At 33.2% G+C, this 27,499-nt stretch overlaps 1 long non-coding RNA gene across 1 annotated transcript; it reads left to right on the forward strand.

Moving 5' to 3' along the window:
- Positions 1-5,367: 5,367 nt before the first annotated feature.
- Positions 5,368-24,909, forward strand: LOC143062446 (uncharacterized). The gene is made up of 3 exons (XR_012974756.1): positions 5,368-5,454; positions 21,359-21,441; positions 24,834-24,909. It is a non-coding gene; the product is annotated as an uncharacterized LOC143062446 (long non-coding RNA).
- Positions 24,910-27,499: the final 2,590 nt, after the last annotated feature.

The raw sequence follows: 27,499 nt of genomic DNA on the forward strand, positions 1-27,499 counted from the left end.
GTATAATGTAAAGGTCAAGGTGAAATTTCATCATGACCTGACATTGACCTCAAATTGAAGGTCTTGAATTACTGATTATCTTTGCAGTTCATAGTAGGTTGATATCTGTTACCTTTAAAAAGATATACACACAATACTATACTTTTAAGAATCATCCCGTTTTAACTTTTGAACAGACAGTCGGACTTTTTTGGGCTTATTATATAAAATGTAGAGCTCGTTGAGAGGAACATTTTATACGCTGTACGTATGCAGCAAAGTCTTATCGTTTTCCTAATATGCAAGCTTGAAATTGCAGCGTAATTTTTTTTTGCACTTGGTGACCTTTGACCTGGGTGAAAATTAAAGGTCACATGAATCAAAGAATATTGGTGAAGGTCCCAAGTCTCTACGACTTCCGGTTCTCGAAATATAATTTTTCCCAAAATGTATAATTTTTCAAGGGGAATAACTTCTTATCAGGGTGAATAACCAACTAATTTTTTATGTTTATTAACATTGCCATCTGTTCCTGTACATGCTGTAATTTTCAATTCTATTCTATCGCTAATACTTTTTAAGAAAAATGCAAATAAAAAAAATGCTTCAAGGGGATATAACTCTCAAAGGGGATGATGAAATCCTACACAGCCTCATCTGGTAATACGTCATAATGAGATCTATCGATGGTCAATATTTGGTCTTGATGGCTTCAATAAAAACGGGGGAAGGGCATGTCAAAAAAATGTTGGAAGAAAAAAAAACATTAGAAAAACAATAAGGTCTTTCCTCACGTAGGGGAAAGACCTTAATTAGAAAAACAATAAGGTCTTTCCCATGTAGGGGAAAGACCTTAAAAAAAAAAAAACAGGAGAAAAACAATAAGGTCTTTCCTCGCGGAGAGGAAAGACCTTAAACAGGAGAAAAACTAGTATCTCAATTGTTTGTAAAACAATTGAAAGGTCTTTCCTGTAAAAGTGATGTTTTCGTAATGTTCTTTGTACGACCTTTCGTTTGATATAGGACAAGCATACCTTCTGAAATTTTTCGCTTTTTACACTTAATGACCTCATCCGCCTACATTTTTGAGATCGGAAGTATGATATATGTAACACAGGGTAGATGAGCTTTCATTTGATATGCGACAACGCCATGTTCTAAAAAGTTTTATTTTTGCACTTAATAACCCCATCTAACCAATTTTTGGAGGTTGGGAATTTGATATTTCAAATGTACACATCATGACCTTTCATTTGATATACAACAACCCTATAGTAAAAGAAAATTTATTTTTTGCACTCAATGACCCCATCCAACCCATTTTTGGGGGACGTCAATTTGCAATTTGAAATGTACGCTTTATGTTCTTTCATTTGATATGCAACAACCTTACCATCTGAGAAATTTGAATTTTTGCACTAAATGACCCCACCCGTCCCCCTGGGATGAAAAGGGGGTTTAAATTTTTCATTTTTAAGTAGAGTTTATTAAGACCTTCAATTTGATATATCAGATGACCCCATTTGACAAAGTGCAAATAATGATGCAATATCAACTATATAAATAGAAGTTATGAAACTTACAAAGTCAATGCAAAACTTGAAAATTTCAAATTGATTTTTTGGTGTTTTTTTCCATGGAATGTTTTTGGTATTTGGTCAAACATATAACTATGTCAACCTCTTCAATTTCTAAAACATTTTAAGTGGTAAGCTCTTGATGATTCAGAAATACATGCCTCCGCTCGCAAAACTTCAAACTGCATTATCTCTAAAACGACAATAGATATCTCAAATCTGTTAAATGATAAATGATCTACAGTTGAAGGACAACATTATAGAAAAAGAATTGGGACAATTTCAAAGTTCACCAAGGTCACAATTAATCATCAAATATATGATGCAATACAAAACTTGAGAACCGGAAGTCGTAGAGACATGGGACTATCACCATTCAACTCAGGACCACTTGACCTTTCAAATATCACAAGGTCAAGGTCATAGTATAATGTGAAGGTCAAGGTGAAATTTCATCATGACCTGACATTGACCTCAAATTGAAGGTCTTGAACTACTGATCATCTTTGCAGTTTATAGTAGGTTGATATCTGTTACCTTTAAAAAGATATACACACAATACTATACTTTTAAGAATCATCCCGTCGTAACTTATGAACAGACAGTCGGACTCTTTTGAGCTCAGTGTATAAAATGTAGAGCTCGTCGAGAGGAACATTTTATACGCTGTAAGTATGCAGCAAACTCTTATCGTTTTCTTAATATAAAAGCTTTAAATTGCAGCGTAATTTTTTTTTGCACTCGGTGACCTTTGACGTTGGGTGCAAATTGAAGGTCACATGAACTTAAGATTATTGGTGTAGGTCCCAAGTCTTTACGACTTCCGGTTCTCGAGATACAATTTTTCAAAAATTGTGTATATTTTTTCAAGGGAAATAACTACTTATAACGGTTAACAACAAAATGATTGTATATGTTTGTTAACATTGCCATCTGGTCTTGTACATGTTGCCGTTTTCAAATCGATTCTATCTTGAATACTTTTTGAGAAAAATGCAAAAGAAAGAAATTGCTTCAAGGGGACATAACTCTCATAGAGAATGATGAAATCCTTAGCAGCCTCAAATGGTAACACATCATGATGAGATCTAACTTTTGTTCAAATAAGGTCATGATAACTTTAAAAACAACGAAGGGGGGCCATTTTAAAAAAAATCAATAAAAGGGAGATAACTTCTAAAGGGGATGATGAAATCCTACACAGCCTCATCTGGTAATACCTCATGATGAGATCTATCGATGGTCCATATTTGGTCTTGATGACATCAATAGAAACGGTGGGAGGGCATTTAGAAAAAATGTTGGAAAAAAAAACATTAGAAAAACAGTAAGGTCTTTCCCCACGTAGGGGAAAGACCTTAAAAAAAAACATTAGAAAAACAATAAGGTCTTTCCTCACGAAGGGGAAAGACCTTAATAATAAGGTCTTTCCTCGCCTAGAGGAAAGACCTTAATAAAAACATGAAGGTACTTGGCAATTTCATAAACCGGTATCAACAAGGAATTATAAATGCAAATGTAAAGAAAACACCAGTGACTTTTAACAGATCAAGTATTTACAAATATAAACATTAAACCTATTCATATATTATTAATTATAATGTGTATATCAACAATATTTGATTATTTAAAATTCTACATACTGTTAGTTAGGAGATAACTGTATTGTATTTTGAGCTCCGACGGTATCAATTGGGGATTTGATGGTCGCAAATTAGGTTTACTGGCGACGCGTTAGCGGAGACAGTAAACGGGTATTTGCGACCATCAAATCCCCAATTGATGCCGTCGGAGCTTAAAATACAATATTGTTATCTCCGTTCTAATGAAACTGACAGAAAACAACGTTAAAACATGTATTAAAAATCTGACATAAACCGTCTGCGCTTGCGTGTACGTTCCATTGCATCATTCGTCAATTGATGGCATGTACATAAGTGACGTTATCCAATCAAAATGAACGTTACAAACGTTGTTGCATTAGAATTAAATTTGACAGAATATGAAAGAGGTCTACACGAGCTATTCACGACCATCAATATTGTTTTATCGTTTAAACTCGGACTGTTTATTTTCAGAAAATGTTAGTTACCAGCAAGCTGCTCTCTTCCTCAATTCTGTGAATGGTTTTGCAAACTCCCACCTCCTATTCTAATAGAAATACAGATTATGTGTCTACATTTTACCAACAAGAATTTGAAAACGCCCATTTTGACAACCATTTCGAAATACTCAGGTTTTGTCGTAATGATACATAATTTCTAATATTTGAAATAGAAAGGAGAACGTATAGGTACATAATATACAAGTAGACACTGTCATGTTTCAAGAGCTACGTTTTACTACGTTTTGAAAGCGTAGCGAAACGGGAGTATACGTAACGAAGCGTATCGAAACGCAATTGAAACGTAAAAAACGTATTGATCCTTTGTTGAAAACTTGAATTCAACAACAAACGCAGCGAAAATTTAAACGAAGTTGAAAACTAGTAAATACGTATCAAAGATAAGCGGAAAGTAACAAAACGTGCTTACTACGTAGCAAAACGTATCAATGATTGGCGGAAACGTGGGTCTTCACGAACTAATACGTAGGAAAACGTTATAAGAACGTGGCACAAACCTAGTAAAACATAGCTTTCAAAATAACGGCACATTTGTATTTAAAACGTAGTTGAAACGTAGCATTTTCAAACGTAGTAAAACGTGACAGTGTGACTGGGGCTTTATTCAGATTGCTCCTTAAATCCTATCAAACCAAATACCAAAATCTTATAAAAGAAAAAGATAATAATAAAATACATCCATTATACATTCAATTTATACAATAGAAATAGTCCAATGATTACTAGACACCTTTATACATATTTCTAAAGCTTGTAATGTATATGCTTGTTCTATCGTCAAATCTGTATGGAATTCCTTTTACGTTCACGATCACCTTTCCGTCGTCATCTTCTTCTATTTCTATTTTGGACATATTTTCTGAAAACAAGAATTACGCGAGTTAAAATTTTAATACCTTTAAACAAAACAATAGTTTTTTTTCGAAAATAAAATTTTTCGGATATCTAAAATTGAAATTTGAAATGTCATTCATTAGTTACATTGGCGGTGAATGCAAAAAAATATATACTTTAGCAAAGGATTATCATAATTTCATATAACCATATATTAAAGTTGTAATTGAGAAGATGACGTCTAATGCATTTATATATTTATTGTTGTTTATACTTTTTATTTTAATATTTTCACTCACTAACGTTTTTTTATGCGTTCAAATCACTTTTGTTTTATCGTCGTCAATATTCACGACAAGTGGTTATCAATATGTTGCATGGACAGCTGGAAGATGTCAGATTGTATTTAGAGTTTTCCATTCTACACAGTTTTACTCATGAGTAGAGAAAAGGTCTGAAGATATCACATAACCTTTTTAGATAACCTGTAAAAGTCAGCGAATTTTTGTCATTTTCCTGGGCGTAAGTTATTCGATCGTAAGTGTCGTCATCTGTCTGTTTCTCTCTGTTCGGTTCAGCGAGGACCTCATTTATTTGTTGTTATGTTTTAGGATCACATATTAAATATTAATGAAAAGTAGTGTTGGAGAGCTGACGATTTTCCTTTTCAAGATAGTCGGGTTTGTTCATTTCTACAACTGCACCTCCATTTTATTTTGGTTTGGTGAAACTTCAAAGTGTCATCTCAATCTATATATATGAGGTCTTGTTTAACAAATAGGTTGTACGTAAAAGCAGTTATACAATATAATTGAATTAATCCGATTAATTGATGATAATGAAAAATGACATGTTTTAGATAGATTTAAGTTGTATCCGCTTCACGTTATTGTTTATACGAACACAAACTATAATACGGATATATGAAGTCAAATCAAGGTGAGCTTTCTATATTATCTTTACCAAGATTCCTGATACTAAAGGCCTGTACTAAGTTGTCTAAACATGTTTGATATAAAGGGACACTGGTGTCCATAAAACTTAACATGATTTTATTCATTGAGTATAGCGAATATTTAGGTGAGGGTGGTCATGAACGTTGCACGAAAAATAAATACTTTGATGTGAACCTTTTGTGACTGGGTCACTGTCTTCCTGTATATATTAACTCTCTGTTTTACTTGATATTCCCGATTTAGTAAACACATTTATGATATAATTGGTTTATGTCTTGACGATCCCTGCCAAGTGTTCGAATTTTATTTGAAAAATACCGAGAACGCAAAATAAGCATTTGAAAATCACGATTCACGTAAAATCAAATAAGCAGAACACGTGGAGATGCACCTGTCTTGCACGACTGAACGGCAAATAAAAAAGTAAAAACACATTGAACGTGAAATAAAAAACGGCGATCACGTTGCACGAAAATAACCATTTACCACCCTCTTAGTTAAGATTACGACCGCCGTCTGTCACCACGGATTATTAAATCGCAGTACACAAACATTCTACATGTTTAATACAATAACCAAATTTACTTTAAGGATTCTTTATTTGCTACATCAATTAAGGGAGACGTCCTAACATTGGTAGCATTTAACTAGCACATGTCTTGTTACATGTTTCTAAATATACTTTTTTTTTATATAAGTATATTACAGACGACACAAAGGTGAATAATACGGAAGCGTATTAGCGCCACACATTTTTTTTTTTTTTTATTTTCTTCCTATGTTTGCGTTAAACGCAAACCTTTGCGATATAACGCAAACCTTTGTGATATAACGCAAACCTTTGCGATATAACGCAAACCTTTGCGTTATAACGCAAATATCTTGATTTCAATTATTCATTAAGTTTTGTATATATGTCCGTCTGTCATTCATTTCGGATGTGATTAACTAGTAGATAAAAAAAAAAAAAGAAACATACATACAAGGCCAAATCATTATAATAAATATGCATAGGAATAATGGAATATTTGAAGTGCAATTATACATAAATTAAGACTGATTTGTGCATCAGAAAAGTATATAATTTAACAAGAAAATAGATATAGTTTAGTATATAGTCATATTTAAATTAAAAAATCAAAACATGAAAAATAATGTCATACAATTGTGAAACCTCCAGGTCAAATAGACAAAATGAGCTTTCTGCTTTAAAATGAATTATTAATAAGGAAACATCTTTTTTAAATCTCAGAATATGATCAAGATTCTTTGATAGAAAGTCATTGAATTTTCATTTCAATATAATGAAGTATTTTTAAGATGCTTGGGTAGCAATTTGAATAGAGAGAACATAATTTTGTTAATAAAACATCTTCATTCGATACATTTATTGTCAAAGATAGCTTGTTTGAATCTAACCTACTTTACACAGTTCTCAAACCAGAGCTTACTTTGGAAGTATATTTATATTCGGTTATAGCTATATTAGCAGGGTTGATTTTTTTCTTAGGTATAACATCAATTTACTCAATTTTCTTTGTAATATATATACTAGTAGTAACATGGATATCGTTTTGGGGAGCCTTTATAGTTTGTTGTTCAGTGTGAGCCAATGCTCCGTGTTGAAGACCGTACTTAAGCCTATGATGGTTTACTTTTACGAATAGTGACTTAGATGGAGATTTTTCTTATTGGAACTCATACCACATCTTCTGATATTATTCTGCTCATTATTAGTCAATGATATGATATAATTATTCAAGCATTTTACTTTGCAATGACTACAAAGGTGATACATTTTAATATATACAGCCTCCTCCATTAATAACTACTGTTTCCTTTGAATCTTAAATAAGAAATAAGATAAAACAAATGTTTGCGTTATAACGCAAAGGTTTGCGTTATATCGCAAAGGTTTGCGTTTAACGCAAAGGTTTGCGTAATTTCGCAAAGGTTTGCGTTATAACGCAAACATAGGAAGAAAAATTAAAAAAAAAGTGTGTGGCGCTAATACGCTTCCGTAGAATAACCATATAAAATTTCTAAATAATTTTATGATACCTATCAATAAATAATGCATTTCATTAGGGACTATCATTTGCTTCTTTTTTTTCATTTTCCTATTACATGTATCTTCTGTTAAGTGTTGTTTTTTTTTTTTGTCTCTCAACATATATCTATATTTCTGAGTAATTCAGTCAACCATGTTCGCCAAAGTTTGATATAATAACTCGCCAAAACGTAATACTAAAGATAAATTAAGGACTGAAAGTATATATATATAATACTTATGTTATATGAATTTAAGTTGCATTACTACATAAGTAAGTCGCCTACCAAAACCAATAACAACAACATAACCAAATTTGAAGCAGAAATGCATGAATGATCATTGATATGTTCAATGTTTTAAATTGTAAACTGTTTATAGAACTTTGAATTTTCAAAACTTTTTATCTTCTGTTAGGGGAAAAATACGTTGACAACCGTAGCTGTATTTATCAAAACAATTCGGAAATTTGGGTCTGCAATGCTCTTGCTGTTCGTTTCTTGTTAGGCCTTTTTACTTTTTAATTTAAGCGTCACTGATGAGTCTTTCGTAAACGAAACGCGCGTTTGGTGAACATTTAATGCCTGGTGTCTATGACAAGTGTATTTACTTGATTACATCTTAATTAAAACTGTAACAAATACAGAATTTGTATTGCTTTGAACAGTTTTAACTAAAATCTTAGCATTAGCAGGGATAGGGAGGATAACGTAATTACTGTACAAAAATCTATTTTGTAAGATAGCAAGAAACAATTTGCTTACTGTTTTTGTATCAATTTACTATTCACCAAAATGTCTTTCCCCCTGTATAATCAATACAGTTAACATAAGTATTTTTCATTACCTGTAGTTCGAATACAAACTCGAAGACTTGTGAGTTTGTCCCCCGCCCAATGCGTTGCTGGGGCATATAAATACCGGGCGTGTTACATTCTTCTATCCATTTGTGTGAGCGTTCTCAGGAGAACAATTTTTGCCAGGTTTTTATCAAGTTTTACCAGCAATATCTAAGACAAATTAAAAAAAAACACAAAAAAAACAGTCCAATTTTAATTATAATTGCATTTAAGCCCTCTAATATTTACAACTCTTGCTAGATTTATATCAAAAGTTCATATCAGCAATACCTGGGGTAAGTTCGAAAATCAGTTCCAATAAATTATTCTTGCCCTTTGGGAAATATTAATCATATGGTAATCGTATTGTTAAGCCACTTCAAACCTTATACCCCCTAAAATTAAGTTAGGTATAGTTACATCTGGTTTTTATATCACTTTATATAAGTACAGTTGCAACTGTTATTCTTTATAAACTTTTTTACTTTTCTTTCCGGTATGTTTCGCATATCTTATCAGTTTTATTTATTTATTTATTTTTTACAAGATTGATCGTTTATATAAATATACAGTGTTAATTTCCATTGTTTAACGCAAGTGTACATTTTAGATAAATAAATTGAATGAAAACTACGGTTCCTTATTTGTGCATTGTGATTAAAAATTCGTATGTATCATTACTTCATTTGTTTACAACTCTGTCTTGTATTGTTCTGGTCGTACTATTGCAAATATTAAATTTCATGACTGTATCATGTGTTTCCATCAGTTTACCATAGAACTATCACATGGTTAGGTTTGAAATTGATGGTAAACCCTAGTATTTAGTGCCTCCCGTTTTAATTTATTGACATGACTGCTAGACTCGATTCTCAATTGATAGTGGTAAGATAATCCTTGCAAAGAATCCTGTTAAACTTTTGTGAAAGACGGTTTTAATTTTGCCGTGTTGCGAGAGTTTATGTTCTATTTTGAAGGAAATTGTAGTGACCTGCAATACAAGTACCGTTCCAATGAGTTTTGTTATATGTCTTGTGTTTCTGTCTCTGACCTAGGTTTTCTGTATTTGGCAGGTGTAGTGCGTCATGACATAAGACATTGTTACGTGTACCATGATAAACTTTCGTGCATGACTGCTGTGTATATTTTTGACATTGAACTATTGACCAGAATATGACTTTTTGACTCTTGACCTATGCACATTGGGTGTGTCATCGGGATACAGTGTGTATATTACCTTGACCTCAAGATATAATTTTCAATTGACCTTGCTTCTGAATATGTGGCATGTAGATGTATTGTCATAAGTTGGTGAGTCTAGTGGCAATAGAAACTTCATGTGAGCTTGACCTTTGGCCTCAATGTACAACTTGTATATTTTGTTTGAATTAAATGAGGAATTGTCTGATTGGCACTCATACCACATCTTATTATATATATTTTAGATATAAAGATATATTTGTTAGTTTTGTGTAGCACGATTACCCTTTCCTCAAAATCTGCTTTGTGTTTTTTTTATAAGGAACTCTTGACCAGACTATGACTTTTTGACTCTTGACTTCTGCATATTGGGTGTGTCTCTTGGTATGATTACCTTGACGACAAGTCAGGAGTCTCTGTTTTTTGTTGATCTTGTATGTTTTTAATTGTAAGTTCAGTTTTATGTTTTGAAGTTTGAACTAGTACACACTTTGTTTAAGGGCCATCTGAAGCCCGCCTCCGGTCGAGGGATTTTCACTCTTTGTTGAAGATCCATTGGGGGCCTTCGACTGCTTTCTGCTCTTTTGTCATGTTACTGTTTCTTTTACACATTCCACATTTTCATTCTCAATTTTTTAGAATGTTAGGTTCAAATGAAAACTGAATCCTTTAATTTCACTGAAAAATTTGAGTGGGTCTCATTGGGGTCTAAGCGTGACGCGGGATTGCTGACTTTTTGTAAGCGTTACACGTGAAAGTCAAATTATTGTGCCGTGAAAACGGGAATTGAAGTCTAGCGGGACACTGGAATTTACAAAAAAAAAAAATGAATTGCTTACGTACTTAGTGTAAGCGGGATATGGGAATCTGACAAAACAGTAAGTGGGATCCGGGATCAGAACCCCCAACGAGACCCCCATTAGAGAGAACATTTACTGCGTTAGTACAGGTGTGATAGATAATGCAAAATGTTTTAATCATTTTACCTTAGATTTCATTTCATTTCATGGACATGCAGATATGGATAGTCTGTTTTTACATCTTAAAAATTCACACAGAAGGTATACGCATATCAATAAACTGAACTCAATGCAAAGAACCTTTAAAGTACACTTAGACAGAGAGCTCAATCTAGTGAAACACTTTGTTATGCTGGTCACATGTAACTTGAAATATCGTTGTCTGTTACCAAACTGCACCGAGATCCTGAAAAAATCTAGTTAATTCTAGAAGTAGAATTCAATGGAAGTAAATAAGCTGTTTACTTAAATAAATGTAAAATATGTCAATGGGCCACAGATGCCCCTGCCTGTGAAAAAACATCAGTAAACTTCCACATATAGATGCAGGATTCAAGATATTTTGACCGTTTTGTGACCATTGGTACAAAAATGTACTCGTACCACATCTTCTTACATATAATTACTCATGAACAGTAAAAGTGACGCCACTCAATATCGAACTTCATAGATCTGTGTTATGGGGTAATAAGCATTGCGTACAAGGTTAATAACGTTTGATTGAGTAAAACTTATTTAAGAGAACGGAAACGAAAAATTCAGCATTTTCTATGTTTTTATAGGGACACGAATTTTCATAAACGGTAAAAGTGACGCTACCAAATTTCAAATTTTATTGTGTGTTATGTGGTAATAAGCATTGTCCCAGGTTAGGGGGTGGTGGGGATCCCGCCTTATTCGGTATGTATGAGCCTGTTATTCAGTGTTTGTCGTTTGTTTATGTGTTACATATTTGTTTTTCGTTTATTTTTTGTTCATGAATTTGTCCGTTTCTATTCTCGTTTGAATTGTTTTACATTGTCATTTCGGTGCCTTTTATAGGTGACTATGAGGTATGACCTTTGCTCATTGTTGAAGACGGTATTGTGACTTATAGTTGTTAATTCCTGTGCCATCTGATCTCTTGTGGAGAGTTCTCATTGGCACTCAAGCCATATTAGGTAAGGGTGGGGATCCGGTTAACAAATTTAACCCCGCCTTATTCTGTATGTATGTGCCTGTCCCAAGTCAGGAGCCTGTAATTCAGTGATTGTCGTTTGTTTATGTGTTACATATTTGTTTTTGTACATAAATTAGGCCGTTAGTTCTCTCGTTTGAATTGTTTTGCATTGTCATTTCGTAGCCTTTTATAGCTGAATATTGTGTATGGACTTTGCTCATTGTTGAAGGCCGTATGTTGACCTATAGTTGTTAATTTTTGAGTCATTTGGTCTCTTGTGGAGAGTTCTCATTGACACTCATGCCACATTTTCTTTTTTATATTGTGTATAAGTTTTGTAGTATTTCCCAATATTGGTTGAGGCAAACTAAAGTTAGGAGAACGGGACTCATTTTTTGGGATGTTCGGGAAGGACGGACCTTATGCCTCTCCACTATGGCACCAACACAGAAGTTCTGACTATTGTACTGGTAATACTCATCCCACTAGCACTGTCATTAACACACATACACACAATTTTATTATAAAAATATTTAATCATAATTTTGATTTCTTTTTTGGGGGGGCCGAATGATTATATGCATCCCCTTCACAAGGAGTCTCAAATTTGACAAATTTATTGTACATATACATTTTTGTAATATTTTATAGCTTATTTTTCAACTAATTTTAAAGCTTACAAACTTACATTGATCATCTCTTTCTTTTTATGTCTTTTGACATTTTGTTTTGAACAAAACGATTTGTTACATATACTTCACATGTATTTCTATCAAATCTGGCATTATTATAAAGCCAATTAAATAAAATTCAGTCGAACTTGAAAATAAATATGCAATCATTCAAATATATATGCAAGTCGTTAACTGGTCAAGTGGCTAGATGCACATATCGTCGGCCAATTGAACGACATGTCGTTTTAAAACTTCTAGAAATATTAACGGAAATAAGGGATGAGTAAAGAAAAATAAATGAAAACAGAACGACTGAATTAAATAAAAGGATGTTCGATATACTGTATATTTCGGTTTATTTTTAAAATCTATACGATGCTTTATTTTTATCTAGTTTCCTAATGAAAATAATTAAAAGAGAAGATAAATACCTTACAGCTTCCTTTACCACCGATGCTGAAATGTTTAATGTTATAAAACAATTTTAGCGTCTTTGACCTACTTTATCTTTTTATTCGGATACTTGCGGTTATCTTCTCCAAGTTCAACGGGAACATTAGAATGATCTAGAATAGAACCCATATGGAACCAAGAAGTTGGGTTGCTATAACCAAACAACCCGGATGTTGAACCAGTTACCATGGTTTCGAACCAAAGAACCAAGTTTCAGAACCAAAAAACCCAGATGGAACCAAGGTTTAGAACCAGAGTGCCCGGATAGAACCCAATTGCATTCAGAATTCTCTTGACTTTTCATACCGTGGCTTCAACGTATTTTCCAAATTATTTATTTATTTAGTATACAAGATTGATCGTTTATATAAATATACAGTGTTAATTTCCATTGTTGAAAGCGAGCGTACATTTTAAATGAATAAATTGAATGAAAACTACGGTTCATTATTTGTGCATTGTGATTAGAATAATTACTTTCATTTGTTTCCAACTCTGTCTTGTATTGTTCTGGTCGTACTATTGCAAAAATTCAATTTCATGACTGCATTATATGTTTCTATCAGTTTACCATAGTGCTATCACATGGTAAGGTTAGAAATTAATGGTAAACCCTAGTTTTAAGTGTTTTAATGTCTAAGACTTATCTTACCGTTTTAATGTATTGACATATAACTGCACGACCCGATTTTCAATTAACAGATGGAAGATAATCGTTGCAAAGAATCCTGCTCAAACTTTTATGAAAGACGGTTTTAACTTTGAAGTGTTGCGAGAGTTTATGTTCTATGTTGAAGGCACTTGTATATAGTGACCTGCAATACAAGTACTGTTCCATTAAGTTTAGTTATATGTCTTCTGTTTCTGTCCCTGACCTCTGTTTTCTGTATTTGGCATGTGTAGTGCATCATGACATAAGACATGATTGCTACGTTTACCGTGATGAACTTTCGTGCAGGACTGCTTTGTGTATTTTTGACATGGAACTCTTGACCAGACTATGACTTTTTGACTCTTGACCTATGCACTTTGGGTGTTTCATCATGATACAGTGTGTTCCTTTGTATATTACCCTGACCTAAAAGTATAATTCTAAATTGACCTTGTTTCTGAATATATAGCATGAAGATGTATTGTCATAAGATGGTGAGTCTTGTGGCACGAGAAACTTCATATGAGCTTGACATTTGCCCTCATTGTACAACTTGTATATTTTGTTTGAATTATATGGAGAATTGTCTGATTGCCCTTATACCACATCTTCTTATATCTATATTAGATATATAGATATATTTCATACCCGTAGCCAGGGGGGTTCGGGGGGACGAACCCCCCTTGAAATCAAATAAGCACTGTTAAAGTCAACGTTTTGTTCAAATTGTGACTGTTAAAGTCGAGTTCATGAGTCCAACGAACACCCCCCCCCCCACCCCCCCTTGGAAATTCCTGGCTACGGGCCTGTATTTGTTAGTTTTGTGTACCACGATGACCCTTTCCTCAAAATCTGCTTCTGTGTTTTTTTTTTTTGTCATGGTACTCTTGACCTATGCATATTGGGTGAAAAAAGAAGATGTGGTATGATTGCCAATGAGACAACTGTCCACAAGAGACCAAAATGACACAGACATTAACACCTATAGGTCACCGTACGGCCTTCAACAATGAGCAAAGCCCATACCGCATAGTCAGCGAATGTTTTGATCAAATGAAAACTAAATGAATCTTTTAAATGCCGTGAAAAATTAGAGAGAACATTTACTGCTTCAGTAGCACCATGTGCTGTCAGTTGTGATAGATAATTCAAAATGTTTCAATCATTTTCCCTTGGATTTAATTCATGGACATGTAGATATGGATCGTCTGTTTAAGCATCTTGGAAAATCACACAGAAGGTATACGCATATCAATAAATTGAACTCAGTGCGAAGAACCTTTAAAGTACACTTAGACATAGAGCTCAATCTAGTGAAACACTTTTTTATGCTGGTCACTGTCTGTTATCAAACTGCACCGCAATCCTAAAAAAAATATGCAAGCTAATTCTAATAGAAGTAGAATCCAAAGGAAGTAAATAAACTGTTTACTGAAATAAATGTACAATATGTCTCTGGGCCACAGATGCCCCTGCTTGTGAAAAAAAACCCACAAGTAAACTTCCACATATAGATGCAGGATTCACGTAATTTTGACTCATAAACATTGTGTATAAATTTCAAAACATTTGGTTAAGGCAAACTGAAGTTAAAGAACAGAAACAACAGATTTAGCATTTTTCCCATCTTAAGTTGATATTTGTATCATTAGTACTCGTACCAACTTCTTATACAATGTATCTAATAACTCATATACAGTAACACCACCCAATATCGAACTTGATAGATCTGTGTTTTGGGGTAATAAGCATTACGAATCAGGTTTATAACATTTGATTGAGTCGAACTTATTAAAAAGAACGAAAACGAAAAATTCGGCATTTTCTATGTTTTTAAAGGAACATGATAACTCATGAACGGTAAAAATGACGCTACCAAATTTCAATTTTTTTTTTCATGTGGAAATAAGCGTTGTCCCAGGTTAGGGAGATGGTGGAGGCCCCGCTAACATGTTCAACCCTGCCTTATTCAGTATGCATGTGCCTGTCGCAAGTTATGAGCCTATACATTTGTCCGTTTCTTTTCTCGTTTGAATTTCGTTTTATCGTGTGTTATTTCTATGTTGTGATGTTATAATATTGTTTCATTAGGCTGCAAATGGTTTGCATCTCTCCTAAGTCAGGAATCTGATTTACAGTAGTTGTCCTTTGTTTATGTTATTTATACGTGTTTCTCGTGTCTCGTTTTTTATATAGATTAGACCCGCGGCGTTGGTTTTCTCGTTTGAATGGTTTTACACTAGTAATTTTGGGGCCCTTTATAGCTTGTGGTTCGGTGTGAGCCAAGGCTCCGTGTTTAAAACACGTACACTGACCTATAATGGTTTACTTTTAAAAATTGTTATTTGGATTGAGAGTTGTCTCATTGGCACACATACCACATCTTTCTATATCTATTTGCTCATTGTTGAAGACCGTATGGTGACATATAGTTGTTAATTTCTGTGTCATCTGGTCTTTTGTGGAGAGTTATTCTTTGGCACTCATGCCACATTAGGTGGAGGGTGGGATCCCGCTAGCATGTTTAATCCGCCTCATTCTGTTTGTATGTGCCTGTCCCAAGTCAGGAGACTGTAATTCATGAATTGTCGTTTGTGTATGTGTAAACATATTTTTGTTTTTGTTCATTTTTTGTACATTAATTTGTCCGTTTCTTTTCTCGTTTGAATTGTTTTACATTGTCATTTCGGTGCCATTTATAGCTGACTATGCGGTATGAACTTTGCTCATTGTTGAAGGCCGTAGGCTGACTTATAGCTGTTAATTTCTGTGTCATCTAGTCTTTTGTGAGAGTTTTAATTGGCACTCATGCCACATCTTCTTTTTTATTTGTGTATAAGTTTTGTAGTATTTGGTTGAGACAACTAAAGTTAAGAGAACGGAACCTCTTTTTTTGGACGTTCGGGACGAACGGACTAGAGTAACTCTTAATGCCCCTTTACTATGCTACTAACACAGAAGTTCTGACTATTGTGCTGGTGCTACTCATCCAACTAGCACTAAGTCTGTCATTAACACACACACAATTTTATTATAAAAATATTCAATCTTAATTTTGATTTGATTATTTTGGGCCTATAATGATTATATGCATGCCTTAATTTCACAGGTAGTATCAAATTTGACAAATTTATTTTACATATACATTATTGTAATATTTTATAACTTATTTTTCAATGAAATAAAGCTAACAAACTTAAATTGATCTTCACTTTCTTTTAATATGTCTTTTAACATTCCGTTTTGAACAAAACGATTTGTTACATATCCTTCACACGTATTTCTATCAAATCTGACATTATTACAAAGCAGCTCAGTATTAAATAAAATTCATTCGAACTTTAAATGTGCAATCAAATATATATGCAAGTCGTCAACTGGTCAAGTGGCTAGATGCATATATCGTTGGCCAATTGAACGACAGGTCCTAATTTTGTTGTTTTAAAACTTCGAGAAATATAAACGCAAATTATAAGGAATGAGTAAAGGGGAATAAATAAAAACAGAACGACTGAATTTAATTAAAGGATGTTCGATATAATTTATATTTCGTTTTATTTTTAAAATCTAAACGATGCTTTATTTTTATCCAGTTTCCTAATCAAAATTATTAGAATGAGAAAATAAATACCATACAGCTTCTTTTACCGTCGATCCTGAAATGTTTAATGTTATATAAAACAATTTTAGCGTCTTTGACCTACTTTATCTTTTTATTCGGATACTTGTGGTTATCTTCTCCAAGTTCAACGGGAACATTAGAATAATCTAGAATAGAACCCAGATGGAACCAAGAAGTCGGGTTGCTATAACCAAACAACCCGGATGTTGAACCAGTTACCATGGTTTCGAACCAAAGAACCCGGATAGAACCAAGGTTCAGAACCAAACAACCCAGATGGAACCAAGGTTTAGAACCAGAGTGCCCGGATAGAACCTTATTGCATTCGGAATTCTCATGACTTTTTATACCTTCAACGTATTTTCCAAATCATTTATTTATTTAGAATATTTACAAGATTGATCGTTTATATAAATATACAGTGTTAATTTCCATTGTTTAACCCAAGCGTACACTTTAGATAAATAAATTAAATGAAAACTACGGTTTCTAATTTGTGCATTGGGATTAAAAATTCGATATGTATCATTACTTTCTTTAGTTTACAACTCTGTCTTGTATTGTTCTGGTCGTACTATTTCAAATATTCAATTTCATGACTGTAGCATGTGTTTCCATAAGTTTACCATAGTACTATCATATGGTTTGGTTAAAAATTAATGGTAAACCCTAGTTTTTAGTGTTTGAATGTCTAAACTTACCGTTTTAATTTATTGACATAACTGCACGACTCGATTCTCAATTAACAGTGGTAAGATAATCTTTGCAAAGAATCCTGCTCAAACTTTAGTGAAAGACAGGTTTAACTTTGCATTGTTGCGAGAGTTTATATTCTTTGTTGAAGGCAATTGTAGTGACCTGCAATACAAGTACCATTCAATTGAGTTTAGTTATATGTCTTCTGTTTCTGTCTTTGCCCTAGGTTTTCTATATTTTGCATGTGTAGTGCATCATGACATAAGACATTGTTACGTGTACCATAATGAGCTTTCGTGCAGGACTGCTGTGTGTATTTTTTACATGGAACTCTTGATCAGACTTTGACTTTTTGACTCCTGACCTACATGTATGCACGTTGGGTGTGTCATCATGTTGCAGTATGTTTCTCGGTATATTACCTTGACCTCAAAATATAATTTTCAATTGACCTTGCTTCTGAATATGTGGCATGTAGATGTATTGTCATAAGATGATGAGTCTATTGGCACGAGAAACTTCATGTGAGCTTGACCTTTGCCCTCAATGTAAAACTTGTATATTTTGTTTGAATTAAATGGAGATTTAACTGTATGATTGGCACTCGTACCACATCTTCTTATATATGTTAGATATATATATAGATATATTGTTAGTTTTGTGTACCACGATGACCCTATTCTCAAAATCCGCTTTGTGTTGGTTTTTTTTGGCAAGGATCTCTTGACCAGACTATGACTTTTTGACTCTTGACCTTTGCATATTGGGTGAGTCTCTTGGTATGATTACTTTGACGTCAAGTCAGGAGTCTCTGGTTTTTGTTAGTCTTGTATGTTTTTAATTGTAAGTTTATTTTTATGATTTGGAGTTTGAACTGGTACACATTTTGTTAAGGGCCATCTGAAGCCCGCCTCTGGGCGAGGGATTTTCTCGCTTTGTTGAAGACCCATTAGTGGCCTTTGACTGCTTTCTGCTCTTTTGACATGGTTACTGTCTCATTTACACATTCCACATTTCCATTCTCAATTTTTAAGAATGTTTGGTTCAGATGAAACTTAATTCTTTAATTTCCGTGAAAATCAAGTAAGAAAATATACTGCTTCAGTAGCATCATGTGCTGCCTGTTGTGATGGATAATGCAAAATGTTTCAATCATTTTACCTTAGATTTCATTTCATGGACATGTAGGTATGGATAGTCTGCTTTTACATCTTAAAAAATCACACAGAAGATATACGCATATCAATAAACTGAACTCAATTCTAAGAACCTTTAAAGTACACTTAGACAGAGAGCTCAATCTAGTGAAACACTTTGTTAAGTTGGTCACATTTAACTTGAAATATCACTGTCTGTTACCAAACTGCACCGAGATCCTGAAAAAAAAATGTGCAAGTTAAGTCTATTAAAAGAAGAATTCAATGGAAGTAAATAAGCTGATTACTGAAATAAATGTAGAATATGTCTATTAACCACAGATGCCCCTGTTTGTGATTTTATTTTAGTAAACTTCCACATATAGATGCATGATTCGCGTAATTTTGACCGTTTTGTGACCATAAGCATTGTGAATAAGTTTCAAAACATTCGGTTGAGGCAAATCAAAGTAAACAACAGATTTAGCAGTTTTCCTATCTCAAGGCTCCGGGTTGACGTTTGTATCATTGGTACTCGTACCACAACTTTTTACATCTAAAATCTCACGAACAGTGACGCCATCGGGACCCAATATCGAACTTAATAGATCCGTGTTATGGGGTAATGCGAATCGCGTATAAGGTTCCTAACATTTGATTGAGTCAGACTTATTTAAGAGAAAGGAAACGAAACAGTTAGCACTTCATATGTTTTAAAGGGACATGATAACTCTTGAACGGTATAAGTAATACTTAAAAAATTCAAATTAGATTTTGTGTTGAGGTGGGGATCCTGCTTACATGTTCAACCCCGCCTTATTCGGTATGTATGTGCCTGTGGTAAGTCAGGAGCCTGTAATTCAATGGTTGTCGTTTTTTATGTGTTACATACTTGTTTTTCGTTAATTTTTTGTACATAAATTTGTTCGTTTATTTTCTCGTTTGAATACTGTTTTACAATGTCATTTCTGTGCCTTTTATTGCTGACTATATGCGGTATTAACTTTGCTCATGGTTAAAAGCTGTATATGACCTATAGTTGTTAGTGTTTGTGTCATCTGGTCTCTTGTGGAGAGTGTTCTCATTGGCACTCATGCCACATTAGGTGGAGGGTTGGGATCCCGCTAACATGTTTAACCCCGCCTTATTTCATATGTACGTACCTATCTTGTTTTTCGTTTATTTTTTGTACATAAATTAGACCGTTTGTTTTCTCGTTTGAATTGTTTTACATTGTCATGTCGGTGTCTTTAATAGCTGACTTTGAGGTATGAACCTTGCTCATTGTTGAAGACCGTGTGGTGACCTAGGCTACATTGTATAGTTGTTAATTTCTGTGTCAATTAGTCTCTTGTGGAGAGTTTTCATTGGCACTCATGCACCAGCTTCTTTTATATATAGTGTATAAGTTTTGAAGTATTTGTTTGAGGCAAACTAATTTAAAAAGTTAGGAGAGCGAAACGGGACGGACGGACTAGGGTAACACTTTATGCCCCTAAATTATGGCGTCTACACAGAAGTACTGACTATTGTGCTGGTGATACACATCCCACTAGCACAGCCATTAACACATGTACACATAATTTTATTATAAAAATATTCAATCTTAATTTTGATTTCTTTATTTTTGGCCGAATGATTATATGCATGCCCTTCACAATGACTGAATGAGTATCAAATTTGACAAATTTATTGTACGTTATTATATTTTATAACTTATTTTCCAACTAATTAAAGCTTACCAACTTTTTGATCATCACTTTCCTTTAGATCTCTTTTAACATTCTGTTTTGAACAAAAATATTTGTTACATATACTTCACACATGTGCATTTCTTTCAACTCTGATATTATTACAAAGCCATTAAATAAAATTCAGTCGAACTTGAAAATAAATGTGCAATCAAATATATATGCAAGTCGTCAACTGGTCAAGTGGCTAGATGATCATATCGTTAGTCATATAAACGACATGTCATAATTGTGTGGTTTTAAAACTTCTATAGACATATTAACGTAAATAAGGGATGAGTAAAGGAAAAAAATGAAAACAGAACGACTGAATTAAATAAAAGGATGTTCAATGTACTGTATACTTCGGTTTATTTTAAAAATCTATACGATGCTTTATTTTTATCTAGTTTCCTTATCAAAATAATTAAAATGAGAAGATAAATACCTTACAGCTTCCATTACCGTCGATGCTAAAATGTTTAATGTTATAAAACAATTTTAGCGTCTTTGACCTACTTTACCTTTTTATTCTGAGACTTGCGGTTATCTTCTGTTATGTTCAACGGGAACATCAGAATGATCTAGAATAGAACCCAGATGGAACCAAAAGTTGGGTTGCCTTAACCAAACAACCCGGATGTTGAACCAGTTACCATGGTTCCGAACCAAAGAACCAAGGTTCAGAACCAGAAAACCCAGATGAAACCAAGGTTTAGAACCCTAGTGCCCGGATATAACCTAATTGCATTCGGAATTCTCATGACTTTTTATACCTTCAACGTATTTTCCAAATCATTTATTTATTTAGTATATTTATATATAATATATAATTTATATATAATTTAATGTTTCGTTGTTATTATTTTTCTTTCAGCAATATGAATGTAACGGCACCTGTAATGAATGTAACAACGACAGAAGCATCGATAGAAGCAATTACAATTGATTATTCATTAAGTAAGTTGAACAGGAAAATACACAGGGATGGGTCGTTCAACTTGTTTTGACGAGACACCAAATTATATAAAAACCAAACGATCAAATAACAATATTGAAAATATGATATGTTTTATAGGCAAGCATCGATGCTGTGTTTTCAAATATTTCTTTTGAATTTTTTATATGTAGTTTACGACTGATGGTTATGCATTTATCATTTGATTTTCTTCCAAGTTCTACTCTGGGTTTACATTGAATCGAGAAAAAGTTCCCCCCCCCCCCCCCCCATGAATAACACACATATTGTTCATACTTTTCATTCCAATTTATTAAATTAGATTTTGAAACAATATTTTCACACACAAAAATAGCTAACAAGATATGAACTTTTCTGCTTAATAACAGAACACGTCTTGTCTACCTTTGTGCTACGCGGTCAAGCCATTTTTAACAAGAATCGAAACATTCGTCCAATCTCCAAGAATCAGTATCTGCAACCAGTTTAACTTTCACAACCATCTATACATTAACGGTTCATGCTTCTCGGACTTATGTTTTTTTCTGTATTGTGTGATATACACTGTTGCTGGTCTATTGGTCGTTTTTCGTTTTTTTGCGTTGTCAGAGTGTTTTCGACTTATGAGCACTAATTAGCAAAAACCACATTTTATAAAATACTAATAGCGTTTTCCAGAGTTTCCATGAGAGTCGAGATGTTCAATACTTATGCAATTGCATACTCGATACAATTGACTAACTTAAATTGGTCTACCCAAACTGTACTCCTTTCTCCTCACCATACAAGACAACTGGTATATTTTCTTACTAAATAAATTCACAATTAGAAAAAAAGTAAACAAAAATACCAAACTACGAGGAAAATTATAAACGCAAAGTCCATAAGCAAATGGCATCAGAAAAAGCTCAAACACATCAAACGAATAGATAACCACTGTCATATTACTGACTTGGCCAATAACTCTACTCTGATTAAGCCACTAATTCGAGACAGTATTAAATATGAACTAAAAGCAAATGAATGACCTTAATTAATGTAATAAGAAGAAGAGCGAAAAATACAAAAGTGATATTCAAACTCATAAGTCGGGAATAAACTGCGATGCCATGGCAAAAAAGACTGAGCAACAGGAACACTGCAAAAAATAGTGGTGATTACAGGTCCACGGAAAGTTTAAGCAGATCCTGCTCTACATGTGGTATCCGTCGTGTTGCTAATTAGATAACAAATCCCGTTATAAATTTATTTTTCACAATGGATCAACATAAAGCAGAAGCAATCTCGAGATCTCCTCAAATTCTTGTTCTGATATTTTCCATTAATCCTTCAGCTTATCACTTGTCTTTGCTTAGAATGAGTGGGTCAAAAAAATTATACTTTCGTGTGCATTTCACTCTGCCATTTGGCAATCACGATCGTCTAAATCACTACACTGTTCTCTTATAACCAGCAAACAAAATCTTGCCATGGATAAATAGTTTTAGCCCATATGTATTAATAAACTAATAAACACAAATCCATTTAATAAACAAATCCTTTCCACAAAAATGAAATGTTTCTGTCTCATTAAAAACATTGTTTCACTAATATGTTTTAAACGCTCGGTAGCTGGCATACTGGACATAACTGTATACTGATATTAACCAAAGGCACATGGGGTGTTACTTAGCGGAGTCGTGTGGTCCTGATTCTGTGGAATAAAGATTGACGACGTCTGTCTGTAGGGAGGATTTTACTGATTTTGATTAAAAAAAACATCCTGGATATGTAAAAGTTCATATTTCTGGTGGGGTAAATTGATGTTCTCGATTAGTGTTCTGATAATAATTGTTCCTATCGCCACAATTGAAATCCAAAAGATAGACCCATAGGTTGTAATTCCCCCATTTGAATCTCCCATTGCAATTTCAAAAACAAAAAATATCAGACTAAAGGTTCTGTGTACTTTCTTTGATTCCACTGCTGCCACATGTTGTAGTGTACGCTTTGTCAGATAAGACAGAATACGAACAACATATTGATAAGACAAATGGTTTATTGAGAACTCAGTCACAATTTATATCACATGGCTTTACTTCTATAAAGGCAATTATTCCTGCCAAAAATGTATAATGAACTAAAAGAACTGAATATACTTATCTAATGAAGCATGCCTTTTTACTGGAATTTTCACAAAGTGTCCATATGACGGCTGATGGTATTTAGACTGTCGTTTTATGGTACCGTTCTCTTTTAAATATATGTTCTGATAGGATCCATAGACGGATTATTCGGCAGATCACAGGTCTCTGTTTGGACAGAGGTCTACATATTTGGTGAATTTAAAAGCAATTACATTTCCAAAAATTTACAATCGAATCGAAGTGCAATTTTTGTATATAGAAATAAATATTTGAATAGTTTGTTCTAGTTATTAAATATACATAAGGAAATACAAAGTATGGAACATGACAGTTCTTTTTCATTCGTTTGATGCGTTTTGGGCTCTTGATTTAGCCATTTGATAAAGGACTTTCCGTTTTGAATTTTCCTTGGAGTGGTATTTGAGTTCTATTACACTGAACAGTGCACCAAACGTCCATACAATGCAATATCTAAAGCATGTGTAACTGGATAAAAATATTCTGCACATTCCTGCTTCTGAAATGAATTAATCTTCTCTTTAGCACATTAGTTTTTGCTAAACAAAATTGATCGAGGTGGTTTCCAAAATTAAAAACACCTCTTTTTTCATATTATTTCACCGTAATTTGCATTATAGAAGGTTGTCGGTGACAAAATCATTTAGGACAGTTTTTAACGATTCAGCAATATAATAATAAAACCATTTAAATATTGGTGCTTGAATCTTGCAAATAACTATAAAATAGAACGTACAATTTTTAAAATACTTCAGAGAGAGGAACTATTGATTTACACCTTTATAATTTTTTTAAAACAATAAAAAAGATAATAATTGCGTTGCATGGACGGATTCCACATCTCCTTTGTTTTTCTATTTAAAAATGCTGAGTACACCAACAGTTCGTATAAATATCATGTGAAAGGTTTTTAATTATTGTCAGGTATGAACCTTCCGTTAGTAATGTATTAGAAATGTTAAGCTAACCCTGACTGACATCTTTATATATCCACATCAAAGTCTGTAAATTATTTCAATTCCTTATGTTTTTTTCAGTATAAAATGAATGTACTAATGTATATATGAAGATGTGGTATGAATGCCAATGAGACAACTCTCCATCCAAGTAACAATTTATAAAAGTCTTCAACACGGAGCTTTGGCTCACACCGAACAGCAAGCTATAAAGGGCCCAAAAAATTACTAGTGTAAAACCATTCAAACGGGAAAACAAACGGTCTAATCTAATGATACATTTGTTTTTCACAGGTATAATCATAACATCAGTACTTACGGTGATCATCAGTGCAGTCATTATTGTATACATCTGTGTTACAAGACGAAGGTAAGAATATAGAGAACACATTCACAACAGAAACAGGCGAGTCTTTTTTGTCCTGACAAACATGCTATTTTCGATTCAAAGGAAACCTCACCATTAGTAATCGTAAATGTCAAACCATCAAAAGATATCGTGGAAACAGTTAAACATCAGAAGCATTTAGGTTTCACATTTTCGTTAAATGGAAACTGGACATTTAGGTAAAGTCTGTATTAAAATAGGTAAACGTATTGAGGAAACTTAAATTTACTTTTAGAAAACAAAACACTTGGAATATGGATGCTAAGTATGGGATACGTGTTCTGATATGATTTTTATCAATCAGAGAACAAAGTAATAGCTTGCAATGATAGTAACATCGATAATAACAAATTCAAGCGTAGAATCCTTGTATTTCGAAATTGGCGGGGAAACTTAAGCAGACATCAAAAATTAATTATTTTAAATCGATAAATTTAAAAAATGCATAATAAGTCTTGTTTCCAATATTTAAAAGACTGTCGACCTTCAGATATATCTGATGACAGTTGATATAAAATGAGAAATAATTATTATTATGTAACCCCAAAATGTGAACTACTAATAAACGAAAAGCATTCGTACCATCTTCTGTCAGAACATGGAATAATTTAAATCTTACTAGATGAAACTTTGAAACTAACCAACAAAACATTAAGGTTAAGGGTTTTATTAAATGTGAAATACTGCACACAAGCCTAAGACACCAATACAGTTCCATTAATGCTGCTCTAAATAAAAAAGATACATGTATTGAATGATACTAAATGTTCGTGTGGTTCTTCTGTTGAAGATATTGAAGTTATTATTTGGAAAAGATGCATTGCCTGTGTACGTCATTTTATTTGGCGAAATGTTTACCAAGGTTATGGTTATTTTCCTGGTATTGTTTTAAATTTAACCCCTTGTTTTATTAACTTTGTATTTACATTGTGTCATAGATCAAATTCATTTTATCAATGTATGTTCACTGATTTGTGTTCATATGTCTTTAGATTGACATTTTAATTGATAATTTATAGCGTGTCTTTCTATATTATCATGTTACACTATTGTTTAAGGTAGGGTGAAGGTTGGCTCTTATTAAAATGTGTTAACCCGCTGCATTTGTTAGTACCCATCCTTAGTCAAGAATCTGAAGTTTAGTGGGTGTCGTTCGTTGGTGTGCTTCGTGAATGTTTTTCGTTTCTTTTTTATATATAGATTAGACCGTTGGTTTCCCTGTTTGAATGGTTTTACACTAGATATTTAGTAGGCCATTTATAGCTTTCATTTGTACTTGAGCCAAAGCTCTGTACTTTGACCTATAATGGTTTACTTTTACAAATTAATTGTGACTTGGATGGAGAGTTGACTCATACCACATCTTCGTATAGTTCGTATATGTCTTTTTTGTCTTTTCTATCTCATTTATGTTTGGTTGTTTTCTTCTGCTATTCTAATTTGTGACTGCTTGCTTTGCTTTCTATAACTAAAGCGTTATTATTTATGTGTTTGCTGTCATAATCGTTATTTTATATATAAAAAGAGGAGACAATATAAGTTTTAATAACATAATGTAATAACATGAGCAACACAGGAAAAAATAACTTTTTGTTTTGATGATTTTATTTTTCACATTTTTCATGCTGGGGGCTTTTTAAGATGACGATACGATTATGGTTTTGCTCACATTGAAGAAAAAATTACCAATATAACCAATTGTTTTATTCATGTCAATAAGGCTGTGGTGGATAATTGTCTCAATGGCAATCATGTCACTTTTGTCTTATATAATGATCGAGTTTCCCAATTTTTGTGTCGTAGAATTTGTTACATTTTATCTCTCAAATGTTACAATATGATTATCATAATTGCAACTTGATAGGGCTGATATGGTGTCATTTTGGTTTAACGTAAAGTTTGGAAATTTCGATGGAAATTGGCATGTTTAAGACATTTCACTTATTTTTTTGGGAATTAAATGACCGAATACACACACAAAAATACGTTTTCTCGTATACATTGCAAAGTGATACAGACCCTAATGACAGATTTACCACCAAAAAATATCAACTTCATTATCAGTTATGAAAGAAATAGATCGTTAAACAATCCATACCACAAAAGACCTAGTGACAAGGAATAAAGCACGCAAAGGTTGTAGGAAACTGGGAAACGTCTCTTATTCATAGATGCTAAAACAGATTAAAAAAAATAAATCCTTTACGTGAACTTTGAATCCAACAAAATATGTAAAATATAATCTTTTGAATTTCACAGCTTTTTTCTGTAAAATGCCCTTTCGTGTCCTTGCATCCTGTCATCTATTTTTAAAAGTAGTATTTTTTTTATCAGACTTATCACTGATGTACAGTTTTTAGCATGTAATACTTTGCTGCGCTTAGTACATACCATCATATTTCAATCTTAAGGTTAAATTATGATATATTGCTGACAAAAAAAAAATCAAATCTCTGTTTGATTTAGTCAAAAATGGACCCAATAATAAATATATGAAAACTTCACGTTATAGGTTGCTTGTGTACTATCATTTGTCGGATCTGCTAATCCTTCCGGAGCACCTGAGATCACC

The sequence above is a fragment of the Mytilus galloprovincialis genome, chromosome 2, assembly GCF_965363235.1.
Source record: "Mytilus galloprovincialis chromosome 2, xbMytGall1.hap1.1, whole genome shotgun sequence".
Classification (NCBI taxonomy): Eukaryota; Metazoa; Mollusca; class Bivalvia; order Mytilida; family Mytilidae; genus Mytilus; species Mytilus galloprovincialis.